Here is a 14,679-nt window from a genome sequence, read left to right as displayed (position 1 = left end):
ACTTGCAATTAGTGGGTAAATAAGTCTTGGAGATTTAATCTACAGCATAGTTATTATAGACAACAATACTGTATTATAACTTCAAAGTTGCGAAGAGATTAGATCTTAATTGTTCTCACTGTGAAAAAGAAATGATAACTATGTGGCATGCTGGAGGTGTGGCTAATGCTACAGTGGTAATCATACTGCAAGATAGCAATGTATCTAATCAACACATTGTTGTACATCTTAAACATACACATATGATATATGACAATTATATCTCAAGAAAAAAAAAGTCTTTAGTGACAAAAAAGTGTTCAAGGGAATATGGATTTAGAAAGTTTAAAAATACTACATGACAAAAAAAAAAAAAAAAAAAAAAAAGCTACATATGTTGTAAACCCCAATGTCTACAGGACCAGACAGGAAGAGCCAGTCAGATGGATTGGAAGGGACTACATCAAGCTGGAGAAGGGAGATTGGCCACATTCTCTTTCCATAAGCTGATAACATTAGACACAAATAATCAAAAAGTGGGTAAAAATATGTGTAGACAGTATGAAATAACACTCCTGAAAAACCCTTTAGGGAGAGGGTATAGCTCAAGCGGTAAAGCGCATGGTTAGCATGCACGAGGTCCTGGGTTCAATCCCCAGTACCTCCTCCAACTACAAATAAATGAATATACTTAATTACCTCCCCCTTATAAAAAACAAAATAAATAAATAAAGTGTGGATCAAAAAGAATTCAGAATCAAAGTAAAAAAACACACATATATAAAAGAAAAACCCTTTGATGAAAGAGAAAATTGAAAGGTAAATTATGAATTATCTGAGAAGCGAGGGGAAGTGGAACAACCCCTTAGTCTCTGGGACAGAGTGAAAGCTGAACTTGGAGGGGGAAGTATAGCCTTCAGTGCTTTCATCGGGGTCAGCAAACGTTTTCCGTTAAGGGCTAGAGTTTTGTGGGCCACATGGTCTCTGGCACAGATTTTTTTTTTTCTGAAAATGTTTTAAAAATATAAAAACCATTCTCAGCTCCCAAGTTGTACAACAACAAACTGTGGGTCTGATTCGGCTCTTGTGTAACAGATTGGTGACCCTTCCTTTTATTATGAATGAGGATTCCTCTCCCCCAAAACTTCAGTACCAATCTTAAGAAGTAGGAAAAAAAAAAAGACAGCAACAAATAAAACTGCAAAGAGAAATTAATAAAGATAAAAGCTGAAATGTATGGCATCAGAAACAAAAAGAAAAGAATAGAAAGAATTTATAAATCCCAAAGCCGGTTGTTAAGACCAATAAAATAGAGAAGCCCTTTGAAGTCTGACTAAGAAAAAAAGTGAGAGAAAATGTGTACAAGATTAGCAATGAAAATGGAGATGTAACTACAGGTACAGGAGGGATTTTTTTTTTTAATCTAAGACAATACTACACATGCAATTCAATGGCAATATGAAAACCTAAAATAAACAATTTCCTGGCACACATTACCAAAATTGATCTAAGAAGAAATGAAAACTTGAGGAGACCAAGTACCACAGAAGAAAGATGATTAAAGGTTTACTCTTTAAAAAGACACCAGAATCAGATGGGTTCGGAGGTTTATGTACTCTTTAAAATACAAATAATTCTACTGTTCTTTTTTTAACGATCCAGGCAATAAAAAAAGATAGAAAATTCTGTAACTTCCTCTTCTTAGAAAGTAAGGGGCTAAAAGTCCTAGAACAGGAGCAACACCTACATTTTATCTTGAAGCTCAGATCAATGGGTAGTGTCTGCTCGGAGACCTTGCAGAAGAGATTGTGAGACCCAGTTAAGATCCAGGGGAGAAAAACTGGGATTTGATTTGCCATCCTTGACCCAGCCCGGAATATAAAGTCAAATGGATCTTATGAGGAATTTTCCAGGAATTACTCTATGATGTCTTCTAGGATTCTGATCAATTTATTTGAGAAAACTTACATTCAGTAAAATTGATATTCCTGTAATGACCATTCAGCTAGCATATGAAAATCATCTAGATTAAGCTTCCAGACCAAAATCTAACTTTGTATGAATCCTCACTGCTGTGGGTGTAGCAAATGTTACAGAGGGAAACCAAGCTCATGGGATACTTTTCAGTTTGAGGACCATCACGAGAAGATCATCTTCCCGTCTTTGGTGCCTTTGCTAATCTGTAGCTGAAAGGAAATATTCCCATTCCTTTGACCCAACAGCGACCTCAGGGCATTCTTTTCCTAATTCACCAAATGCAAAAGCAACTAGAGAGCAGCTCTTCCATTCCCAAGGGGCAACTCATTCAAGTGACTGCGCTGACCAGCCCCGCCAGGGCTTCCATAGTCCACCGCAGCTCCCCCTGCAGGCAGACGGAGGGGAAAAGGGCCAGACTCAGTAGAAGAGGAAGAAAGGAACTGCCCAGGCAATGAGTAAATCTCCATTATTGTAAAAAAGGGAATCATAGTTTCACTCTCCTCATTTTTATGATGAAGTAAGATCAAATGGAAAAGAAGCACGAGAGAAATGATTGCTTTGGAAATGGCCTCAAACCTAGCACGTGTTTATTTAAGCGTCTCTGTGCAAACATAACCCTGAGTGTCCGTTAAATCAGCAGGCATGTCAGTTGGCACTTCTGGTTACAGACCATTTTACGGTCATACATCATTCATAGCCTCATAGCCGTAAAAGCCATTTGCCCTCTGTCACCCAACCAATCAGGATCCAGCCAAGAGGAAGCAGAACAGGCAGGAGCCGGGCAGTTTTCTCCAGGCTCCTCTGAATTTCCACAACCTGGTTCAGCAGAACGTCACTGAAAATGAACTCTCCTGGGTTAGTAAGAACCCTTCTGCTCCCCGCTCCCCAATAAAGAGCAATGTGTGATTTTAGGCTAATATTTATCCCATCACAAGCAACACCTTGTGACGTCCAGGGCAAAAAGACAGTGGGCATTGCACATAAATCCAGTGCCATCCCTGCTGCTCTGAAACACTCGAATGAAAAGACACAGACAGGGCACTGTTCGCCTGTGCCTCGGCAATTCACTCCTAATGCCCACTCAGAGCAGATTTGAAATTGCCGTCAAGCATCTAAGCCACCCAGTGACTAACCTTGATCTGCCCTTGCTTCACTCTTGCTTCACATGTTTTCACTCTTCGCCTCCTCACTATTACTTTGTTATTGAAACTGAGAAGCCTTGATGATGGCCTCGGGCCTTGCAAACCACGCGTCTTTGGGTTCTTCCCAAATGCCTTTGCCTCCGGGATGGTATTTCGCTTGAAATGCCTCCCCAAATCTAGGGTCTTCCCTTTGCACTGATTATTGCTTAACTCTTTCTTAGTGCAGACCTTCACACAGCGATTGTCATAACCCCGGTGGGCGCCAGGACAGCCCCATCTGGACACCCCACTGCATCTCTGCTTGGGCATTTTGCGTGTCTTTGGCCTCTCGAGTCATAACAGGCTAGGATCAATTTTCCAGTGGCAGCTTGGAAATAATAGTGCGAAATGTATATTAATACAGAAATATATTGTGAAACTGTCCTTAAACAAACAAATGAGCCACTTTAAAATATTACTGCTATAAATGACCATGACAGTGGCACAGCACATACAATAAAAAATAACTGCTGAAGAGAAGCTGCTGAATTACTACAGTAATAAACCAGATGTGATTATTATCATTTAACACGGTCATTGAATACCATGAATCCCTGAAGCCATTAAAATATTTATGATTAAACATTTGCTATTCCTTACAACAGAACATATAGTTGGGTACTAAAAAACTGTTAAAGTATTATTCCAGCTAATATATGCCAGTTCTGTAATAGAGGTCAACCAACATTGCCTGAATCCTTTAAAAGAGGGATGAACAGCTGCCTCTCCGTATCTGGACATATTTCAGGATGTTTATGCTGCTATTATATACTCTCATGGTGCTGGGGAGGGTGTATTAACTCCACACTACTAAGGTAAAAATATGTTTCTATTCTGTATGTTCATGAACAGATGTGGGCTTGGGGGCTGTTCTGGTCATTCTTCTAGGAAAAAAGCACATATAGCAGATGCTTTCAAAGCCCTGCTCATCTCCCCCTTCCCCTTGGTACCTGTCTGGAGCATCCTTCAGCAGGCATCTCCACCAGGAGGTGGGAGCCTGAAAGGGCCAGGGAATTAACGCCCCTGGGAGTGGCCCTCAGCCCTGATGGATGGCAGTTGGAGAACAAACGTCTTGGCCAAAATTACAAACACACCTCTCTTTTGAAATCTGCCCCTTGGCCATGCTCTTGATACCCTAGGTGCCTCCCTGATGAGTGTTCCAGTTAAAACTCCAGTTACGTTAAACACGCGATGGGGTTTGTTTTACTGAAGAAAAATATTACGACCAGTGTCTTCTCACATGTAACTAGAGACACTTCTGCACCGTAGGGTCCATCTTCTGGGGTGTTTGCTTCTCATCTCTCTCCCTGCTTCTCAGCAGTTCGAGCTCCAGCGGTGGATGAGGCTTGTTGTCAGGAAGGGAACTCATCCGTCCACAGAGCGTCCTGGTCATGGCCTGGGAGTGGAGGGCTCAGTGTGGGAAAGAAAAGATGAATGAGACCCCTCCGTCGCTGTGGCTTGGGGCTTAACTGAATATTTTAATTATTCATGCTACCAGAATTGGCTGTTTTTTTAAAAAATTATTACCAAAAGTAATCACCTTTCCCTATTATCTTTAGAGACAAACATTTTCAAGAAATAAGATGTTTTGAGTTGAACCTTGCTAGGGAACAATGTGGTAAGAAACAAAAAAGCAGGAATTTTGGAGAGAGACCTGGATTTGAGTCCCAGATCTGTGTCTGACCTAGTATGTGTGTGTATATATATATATATATATATAAAATATGTGTTTATATATATATAAAATATGTGTGTGTATATATAATATATGTGTGTGTGTGTGTGTGTGTGTGTGTGTATAAAGCACATGTTGTGTAACACTTTGGGCCTCCTAACTTGCCAGAGGCTCAATTTTCTCATATGTGAAATGACCATTGCATTGTATAAATTGATATAATGTATATAAAGCATTTAATACATATTACCATAGGAGTAATAGGTATTTAATAAACATGAATTTATTAGATGAGGAATGAATAGTGAATTTACCTACTCTGAAACCGTTTCTACACTATCATGGTGACAATTTAGTTTTTGGCATAAGATGTCACCTATTTGGAACCCACTTGTTTCCCAGCAGTCTCTCTCTAGTTCCCCATCTCATGATTTTGGCAGTGTTACACATCTCTGCCATGGGGGTTCCATATTTGCCCTGTACTCCCAAGTTATGTTTGTAGGTCCATCCTGTTCTTGCTGTGGTTTCACATTTGTAGTTTTAATAACCTGGGCTGTGGTCTGATGTATGTACAGGAAAACTTGCAAAGCCTCAGAGTGGAATAAAAAACATTTTCAAAGACCCCTGCTGGCTCAGTCAACCCTAATGAGCTATTAGGTCATTAGAGACCCTTTGCCATCAATTAATCATTAGATCAGCAACCAGCAACCATTCATTGATGACAGGCTTCTCCTACTTAAAGGGATAGTACTGTTAGAATGCAAAGGAGCCTTTGCCGGCATCTGTGAAACTGAAAAAGTAGCTACATGTAATCTTTTCAACTAGTCATTTACTCCAAAACCTGACATGAGGGCTCATCCAGTTTAGTGCTTAAATTTGCAGGTTACCTTGACTTAGGAAGAATTTCCAATGAAAGAAGAATTAAGGGTTTGTTATAATTTATATGTAGGCATATAGCCCGGGTCAGGTAAAACGAGCTGAGACCCTCTCGTCCATGTGCCGTATGAATATCATTGCTGTGCCCACGATTTCTGTGACTTTCATGTTCTTGGGAGTCTCTTCCTGCAATACGTTGTTGCTGCTGACACCTGGATCGCTCTCGGACCCTAAGGCTGCTCTTTCTTCTCTGCCCTCGAGCCACCAAGCCACATCCTAAATAACTACTCATGTAATGCAATATAGAGAGACCCGTGGTGACAATTCCGTGTGAGGATGGGTGCTCGCACACAGCAAATGTTACCTAGCAGTCCGGCTTGGCCGACAGCTAACTGATTACTAAAAACTGAACATTTGACATCATTTTTGGTAATATTGCCTCTGTCATACCCATATCAAGGTGACCTCTTCGCCAGCCTTCCTCCTAAACATCTCCTACCAGCTGCTCTGTCCCCATCCCTCAAAATACTCTTCTCTCTCTGCTTTTGAGGCCACTCCCAGAACCTCAAAATTACTAAGCAGAGCAATTCACCTCTGTCTTGGGCCCCATCTGAGGCACTAAAATGGCCCATCTAAGTATTTGCTAAAAATGAAGATAGAGCTCTCTCCTGAGACGAATTCTGTTATAGCTAATAGATGATTTTCTCCAAATATTTGTGACATTTGTGTAAGTAATCAAAGAGCATGCTCACTAATGCTTGATTATTTTATAACTTTCAGGAATTGTGTTGAAGAACTTCATCACCCACCTGGTATCCGCCAAGACATAGCCCTTAGTGGAATGAACTATGGTCTCCTAAAGGCGGTTTCGTTTCATGGTATGTGGAAGCCAAAGTTTGTCTCTGTGGGAATTCATTTCTGAAATTAGACTGAGCAAATATAATACGATTCTCAATGTATAAATACTCATTTAAAATTTGTTTTAATGCTCTACAGACAGCATTATTGTTTAGTCCTCTCTATTAAAAAAAAACAAGAACTCTGTTAATTTCTTTGGGAATCCTGAGATAGTACTCAGCAATAATGACAATAACTGCTTTCCCATGTTTTTTTAACTAAGTTTTGACTTCACGTTAGGAGCAATGTAAAGCCCTACTGGATATTATCACACTTATCCTCACAGCGCCCCCATGAGGCAAGTATTATATTACCTCCTATTTAACGGTGGAGGAAACTGATTTCATGTCATTTACATACCACTGTTTCCCCGAAGGCTTTCCTGGCTTCCCCTATTACCATGCCTGACACATTTAACTGTCATTGTTTGCCCATCTGTTGATGTCGCTAGACCAGTATGGGTGGGAACCATGCCTGTGTTGTTACCTATTACTCACTGTGCCTAACTCAGTGCCTGGCATGTAGCAGGTGACTAACAAGTATTTGCTGGCTGACCGGCTAGATCAATGAATCAGTGTAGAGAGGACTGACTCACTCAAGGCCACTGGGTAAGAAGTGGAACTGACACTCAAACCATGGCTCTTAACTGTCAAGTCCAAACTCTTAAAATGTCATGTAGAAGTTTCCTCCACCCCATGCCCAGCACCCAAACGAAAACAGTATGTCGACCTGAGCAACAATGTGGAAATTTAAGCCTGTGGCAAAGCATCCTTCATCACTGGGGAAAGGCTGAGTTCCCCCAGGACTCTGTCTGGGAACCTCTGTACCGGGCAGGGTGTGAAGTGGTAAAGGAAGGAAGAGATAGAGGCTGTCTTCAAGAAGAGGGTAATATAAAGCCCTGGGTTGTTGCTGCCCTGAGTGGTGTAGAGAGCCCCCCATCCCTGGTGCCCCCCGGGGCACCCCAGGCCAAGCCCCCTCCAGTCTAAGCTCTGAAGAAATCCACTTAAAACTCCAAAGCCTGGCCTTGAGAAAATCTTAATGGTCCAGATCCAAAGGGGTGGAGTGCAGTGAGATGATGCAGAACTGAGGGCAGTGGGGGTTGTGCAGAATCTCTTTTCTTAAATGAAAAGACCAAATAAAATAAATAAATGAAAACATAAATCACAGTGTCTTCTCTGGGCTCCTGGCTGGAGGAAAACAAATTAGAAAGGGCTTGAATGAAAGGAGTATTGAAGAAGCTTGACTTGAATTAAGTGGTTATATATTTTAAAAGCACTTTGTTGGGTCCTGTAAAAATAGCAAATAAAAAGGTAGTAATATCCCCTGGCTCTTGGAGGCAAATACCAGTAATAAAGTAAGCTTGGTCGGTGGGGGCGGGGGGCCGTTTAAGAGTATGAACTTCAGCAGAAGGGGAAAGGAAAACATTGGGTTTAGAAACACTTTCATTTCTCCCTTAATAATTAATGATGAGGTACTCCATTTTCAAATAGACATCATGTGTCTTTCTAACACCACTCACTTTCCTCTTAAAATGGCCCCAAATGAAATTTAAGGACATAACTTGAAATTTTTTTTCTTTGACAAGCAACCTAAAGGAGTGATTTCAGGGCTATCAGATAGATATAATTTAGGGTCCATTTTGCAATCCCTGTATACACAGTCCGAGAAAAATTTCACAATGAAAATTGTCACAAGCATATACCACAAGCGTTGACAGCCAATTTGCAGCTCCTTTTTGACCTTCCATGTTGGTATAAATTTAAAAATAACCCTTAACCAGAGAGCTTCCATATTTTTACAAATATATAGAGACTTGAGCAACGAGTCTCATAAAAATGGTCACGGAAGAAAATAACATGGGAAAAGTTACTGGGAAAGAGCTCAATGAACTTTCTGCTTGTTAAGAAATGTTTAAATCCTTTTGTTTGTAAGTGGCAGGTGGGTTGTACAATTCCAATGTAATTTCAGAAAGCCATCTTCTGAGTGCAATAAACATGTCTGCAATAATAGGATTCAGAATATAGCAAAAGGCATTCCAGACGCCCTTTGATTGTGCATACAGAAGAGAGAATTTAGCTATAATTGGCTATAACACAGTTATGGACAGTAAATGACACACTGTGGATTTGGGTGATGTAGCAGCTCTGATTAGGGATGGTACAGTTCAGCCAAACACCAGAAATAAAATAGCGAGTGTATGGTGACACAGCACCTTTTCTCCCTCCCTCCCTCCTTCCCTCCCTTCCTCGCTCCTTGCCTCCCTTCCTCCCTTTCTTCCTTCCTGTTGAACTGAAGTACCATAACTTAGATTAGAAAACTTATTCTCTTATTACACAACTAATCAGTTGTCAGCCAAGTCTCCATTCTTTTCAGAGACGAACAATTGTATGGAAAGGGGGAAGTTAGAGCCCATGGAGAACTGACTTTTGGAGAACTGGATGTAATTTGAATCAAGAATTATAATAGGAAATAAACCATTACAATAAACAAGGAAACATGTACACAATTACTTTCACGGTGTAAGTTTATTCACTCTAGTTGAGAAAATAAAGAGATAATACTGACCGCAGCACCTGGGTATTTAATGCAAACTGTAAAATCTATTATATTAAACAAAGTCAAAAGCAATGTGAAAGATCTTGAATCTATTCAAGGCATGCACCTCATTACAGACTTAGCAAATTAAAACACAAATAGGATTAGAAAAGAATAATGTAACAATCTCCCACTACAGTCCCTAGAGCATTAAGTCATAAATTGGGTTTGCATTAAATTGTGCTTGCAGTATTGAATTCAGGGAAAGAGCTGTGGGCTGGAGATAAACCATGCTAGGCTACTCACCAACTTTGGCAAAGCTATGTGTTTTCTGAGACGTGTAGTAAATTTGTTAGAATATAGCAGGTCCACAAAAAAAATGAGCACTTCATATCTTAATTAAAAAAATGTCTGTGTCACACCATATGTGGCCTGCAGAGATATAAATGCAGACAAAACCCCCACATGTGAAAGGGAGCTGTGTTACCTCCGTGTGTAGAGAGCCATTCCCAGACGTAATGTTTCTTGAAAAACAAAAACAAAAACTCTCAACAGTTTTTGATGAATTTTGTTTGTTTTAACATTTTTGATTGATTTTTGCCAAGGAAGGAAGTAAAGGAGAAAACAAACCAACTGTTTTGGAGAACACCTGTGGGCTTTTAGACTGTCCGGAGCAATGTTCTCTGTGATTCCACGTGAAGGTTAGACCTTTAGTATTCTGGCTGCTCTACAGAAAAATACATCTGATTTTTTTTTTTTTTTAAAGAAAGTGGGTGTACTTAAATCAAATTTTAAAGTGACTCAAAATTGAAAAACACTGTCCACCACGTCCCTTCCATTCCAGGTTTACTCTGGTTTGTTTCCTAACCCCTGCGTGAGGGAGGCTAAATCAGGAAAAAAGGAAACGCTTCTGATTATTTGTATGGTGCCCTTATGTTAATTCCTCTCTGATGCCTCTTTGCAAACGGGCAGGCCAAAAGCAGAAGCTGGGCTGATGGTCTGGTTTCCTCAGGGCCCTGTCCCAGGGCAGGACTCAGTTTCTTTTCTCTGACTTCCTAAGGCTGGTACGAGAATTAAAGAAAATTGATGTAAAATGCTTCAGTGCTCAAAAATATTAGTCTCCCTGCTTCCACTTCATCACTGAGTTTAAGTGATGGAAGCAACATCTGCGAGGTTACACAACGTCACTGGTCCCCACAGTGGAAGTGCAACCTTCCAGGCTCAGTGGTGTGCAGGACTTTCTTGGTTCTGGAGTGAAATCTATCCAGACCTCCCTGTTGGGGAAACCCACGCCTCCTCTTCCTCACCAGCCACTTCCTTTTCTCTTCCAAGCCTCTGGCTCCCCTCCTCTCCCTCTCAGCCCTTGCAGCTGTCCTGGCCTCCAAGCGTAGGGTTTCTACATCACATTCAGCAGCAGTCTGTTTAAATGGACATTGTCTATTTGTAAGAGCTTATTTGAAAGTCAAAACGGCTCCCATTTTGGCTTTTGAAAGACAAATATGGGCAAAACCACGCAGTGCCCCTGAAGTATGATGGATACCCAGGACCCGGTGAAGTTTCCCACAGCCAGTCTGGCTTGTCCTGGTGGCCATTTTCCTGTCATGTTATTTATGCGGTGGTTTTACTTCTAATTATGGTTTATGATGGCTGTGAGTGCTGAGCAGTAAGAGAGCAAATGGCATTGTCCTGCCATTTAACTCTGGCCCATAAAACGGGTGATAAAGCTGAGGGCTTAAAACCAAAACCATACTCCCCAAAACGTAACTTTCTGTGACAAGCTCACATCCGCTGCAGCCATTCTGAGTCTGGAAACTTTCACTGAGGAAGCACGCGGAGGCAGGTGACTTCTGAGGCCTGGGAGCCTGAAATTTCAGCTCCGGCTTCATTCGTAAGTAATCCTTTATTGTAGACAAAACAACCCCGGACCTTGCATCTAATTAACAAGTGCCAGGTTTAATCAGAACTAGTGTATTTGTTGTTTGAAAACTAATGAAAGCAAATAGATGTTACTTAACACCATACATAATGGAAGGTCTTTGTGGTTCTCAATTTTGATGACTATTTTTTGATGCTGAGAAGAATGCCGCTTGGTGTGTGCACAAACAAAGAAGATAAATGGCTGGGATGGGAATGAGTTGTCCATAATCTGATTAAAGCCATAGAGCTGGCTCCTAGGAGAACCGCACGGGGTTTAATGATTGGGTTGTTGTTCTTAATATGTCTCATGTTCACTCTTAAAGAAATCAAGAAAAATGTTAAGAGGTTACTGATATTTCACTCTGGCGTTGGGCTGTCAGAGCTTCTGACAGGAAAAGAACATTCTCGGTGGCTGAAACACAGTGTCCAGCCATGTAAGCTAATTGGCCCAAATGATACTGGCAGACATTTAAAACCGAAATCTGCCCCAATTCACTCACTCTGCTGGCAGAGCCGTCGGGGACGAGGCAAGAACAGGCTTGATTTTGTTGAAGTTGGGATGTGAGATGTGAGAAAATTGCTGAGAAACGCCACTCATCTTCAGTTCAGTTAGTTCCTTTTCCTTCTTGAAAGACTGCTTCTGGACTTCAGGAAGATGTCTGCTAGGGTTTGGATAGTAAATACATTACTTAAAAGCTTGGGGATACTCTAGCCTGTTGGGCTGTTAGAGGGAAAACTCACATGCATGCTTGAGCTCAGTGGAGCTCGTGATGGTTGGATGCAATGCTTGCCCCTCCGCCCCTTCCCGTTAGTGAGCTCTGTGGTCCTGTGTGTGTGAGAGCGCACAGGCACGCACGTGTATGTGATGTGTTCACACATAGTGTTACTCATGGGTGAGTGGTCCTGCGAATTTAAGTCAGTCTAACAACTTGAACAACATAAAGAGGGCTGACTCTGTGCATTGTGCGTTGCCTCCAGGTCTCAGGATCCACATGAGCTATCAGAGATCTAATACATTTTAGGATGACCCCAATGACATCCAGCCATTAAGATCTTTGTTGCTTTTGAAACTCCACACTGGGTAATTGGATTCCAGATGGACAGGAATTAGGTTATGCTGCTTATTTTAAACCAGTAATCCAAATGATTTGGGGTACTCTACTTTCAGTTCATCAAATACATCCTGAGTGCCCACTGTGTGCTAGTGTTCTATTTTACAGATGAGAAAGCTGAGGTTCAGAGAGGTTAAATAACTTAGCCCCTAGCTGAGTGGTTAGTCAGCTTAGTCCCAACTCTGAACAAAATCCCTCTGATTCTCAAGTTCATACTCTTTCTACCACCCCGTGTGTCTCCATCAACACTAACTCCATGTTTCAACAAATATTAACTGTCTCTTTCTGGTCTCTTTTCTTGATAGGGTCTGTGGATCTGAGAGAAACAGGCGATTGGCCCTCTCCCACGCAAGGAGAAGCAGCAATGGACTGGGGCCTGCACCTGGGCAGGTGGGGCGTGTCTGCCTCCTCTTTCCCTCACAGACCAACCTTTGGCTTCAGTCACTTTCCAAGCCCAACCGACTGAGGCTGGATCCCTAGGGACAGAGGAAGGGCATTGATTGGAAATGAATTGAAAGAGAGAGCTAATCCTCTTCTCATCTTTTCCAAGCCTTTTCCTTCTCCTGCTGGTCCATTTTAGAGCCACGTGGTCACACGTTGGCATCCCCACCTGAGGGCAGGGAGAGGAAATGAGAGATGAAACAAAACCACAGCTGTGCTATTTATAAGGCCTCAGGTTTAAAAAAAAATGATGGATAAAGGTTGGAACTAAGCAGCTTTCTCTTAGAAAATGTTGGCAGTAATTTTTGTGGCATGTTTTGGGCATCTGAACGTATTAGCTGAAGTATTTGAATATAATGAGCTATGCAATGTGGTGGAGTGGAGAGAGCCCAAGGTTAGCTGCCAGGACCAGGGTGACCTTGAGCAAGCCACTGCACCTCTCAGGGCCTCAGTTTCCTCTTCTGCACCAGGTGCACGTGGAGCTGGACGATCCTGTGACATCCTGGAAAAGCAGCGAGGAGTATGGCAGATCGTCTGCTCTGGAGTCAGCTGACTGCTCTGAATCTTCGCTCTGTCACTCAGTCCTTGCAGGAGCTATATGATCTGGGTCGGTTACTCAACTTCCTGAGGCTCGGTTTCCACCTGTGTGAAATGGGGGTAAGATGTCCACCTCAGAGGGTCATTAAGAGGTTTAGACTGGTTAATGCATGGACAGCTTCTGGAGAAGGCATTTTCCCAGGACCAGAGAAGAACTGGTGAGTGGAGTGCTTTGAAGGCACGTGAGGGAGGATAACTACAGGCTGGGGCTCTGGGCGACCCTTCCCGAGGGAGAAGAAAATGAAGTAGCTGTTAGTAGCAGGACGGAAAACAGGGTGCCTGGATGCCAAGCATCATCAGGAACGTTGCCTGGGGTGGGAAAAATGAAATCTCAGAACACTCCTGCCTTCTTGACTACTGCTTTTCATTTCTTAACTCTTTTTTTTTTTAAATGAAGATGGGAAGGTTTACAATTTTGACAGTTCCATTTATTTCTACCATTTTCATCTAAAACAATACAGTGAACAGAAATTATTCCACCCAGGGTTTCAACTGCAGCTGGATAAATGTCAGTATTAATTAAACATGTTCTGTGTACTCTGTGTCGTCTCTTCTGTTCTCTGACTGCCTGTCCATCTGTATCTTTCTCTACCACCAACCACCAAACCACCCCTCTCTCCTTCTTCCTTCTCGTCCCTGGCATTCATCCTCACAGTGGGGCACAGGAAAATACTCAATAAAGACTCAGTTGAACTGCAGGGGCTGAACACATGACTGGGAACCACGTGAATGAAGCAGCCCAGAACAGCAAATCCTCCCCCAGGACGGCACACAGATGATCCCAAAGAAGGATACCTTCCATTCCTGGGCTCACTGTCCACCGCCTCCACGCCACCCTCCCCCCCAGGTAGGAAAGCTGACCTGTCCCTGTTGGTGCCAAGCAGAGGATGGAGGATTGTGCACCCGAGCAAGGGGAATGAGATGACCCCCAAGCTCCAGTTCTCGCAGGGTTCCTCCTCATGTGTCACTCACCCGGTGTAGCGGGGGCTCTCTGGACACCGAGAAAGCAATACAAACTTTCTTTGCATAAGCATGGTCAAATATTTATATTTGTTTAGGATTTTCTTCTATAGGATTTTTGTTTTGTAATTCAAATCTATTTCCAAAATAAATCTGGATCTCATTTATAAGTAAACAGTAAAAAAAAAAAAAAAAAAAGAAAAGAGGAAGAAAGTAGAACTGAAGTTACTGAAAAGAAGCAGAGGCACTAGCTGCTCCCAGACCCCTGGGAGGAGAGCACTGGAACAACTAGGCGCAGCTCTGTGCAAAGGCAGAGAATCTGGGGAGACGCCGTTCCCTTCATCTGACAAAATAAAGCATGCGTGTCTTTTTTTTTTTTTTTCCCTGAGCCACTGCTTCCTGCAACAAACTCAGGGAGGAATTTCTTACCTGGGTTCTTGTATTAGTGGGTGTTGGATGACCAGTTGAGCCAAGCCTTCAAATTGAGTCTTGCATAAAGACAAAAAATGTGACATGGAAAACTACCCCTTTC

The 14,679-nt window shown here is 42.2% G+C and overlaps 1 long non-coding RNA gene across 2 annotated transcripts in view; it reads left to right on the top strand.

Moving 5' to 3' along the window:
* The window catches only part of LOC135321683 (uncharacterized), a 126,003-nt gene extending 111,653 nt beyond the window's left edge, over window positions 1–14,350 (top strand). For both annotated transcript variants that reach the window (XR_010381652.1, XR_010381653.1), the window contains exons 3-5: window positions 6,469–6,566; window positions 12,455–12,539; window positions 13,061–14,350. This is a non-coding gene — a long non-coding RNA (uncharacterized LOC135321683). The remainder of the gene's footprint in view (window positions 1–6,468; window positions 6,567–12,454; window positions 12,540–13,060) is intronic.
* Window positions 14,351–14,679: the final 329 nt, after the last annotated feature.

This window comes from Camelus dromedarius, chromosome 7 (assembly GCF_036321535.1).
Source record: "Camelus dromedarius isolate mCamDro1 chromosome 7, mCamDro1.pat, whole genome shotgun sequence".
NCBI classification, from domain to species: domain Eukaryota; kingdom Metazoa; phylum Chordata; class Mammalia; order Artiodactyla; family Camelidae; genus Camelus; species Camelus dromedarius.
Note: the sequence above shows the minus strand (reverse complement) of the source record. Positions and strands in the feature narration are given on the sequence as shown.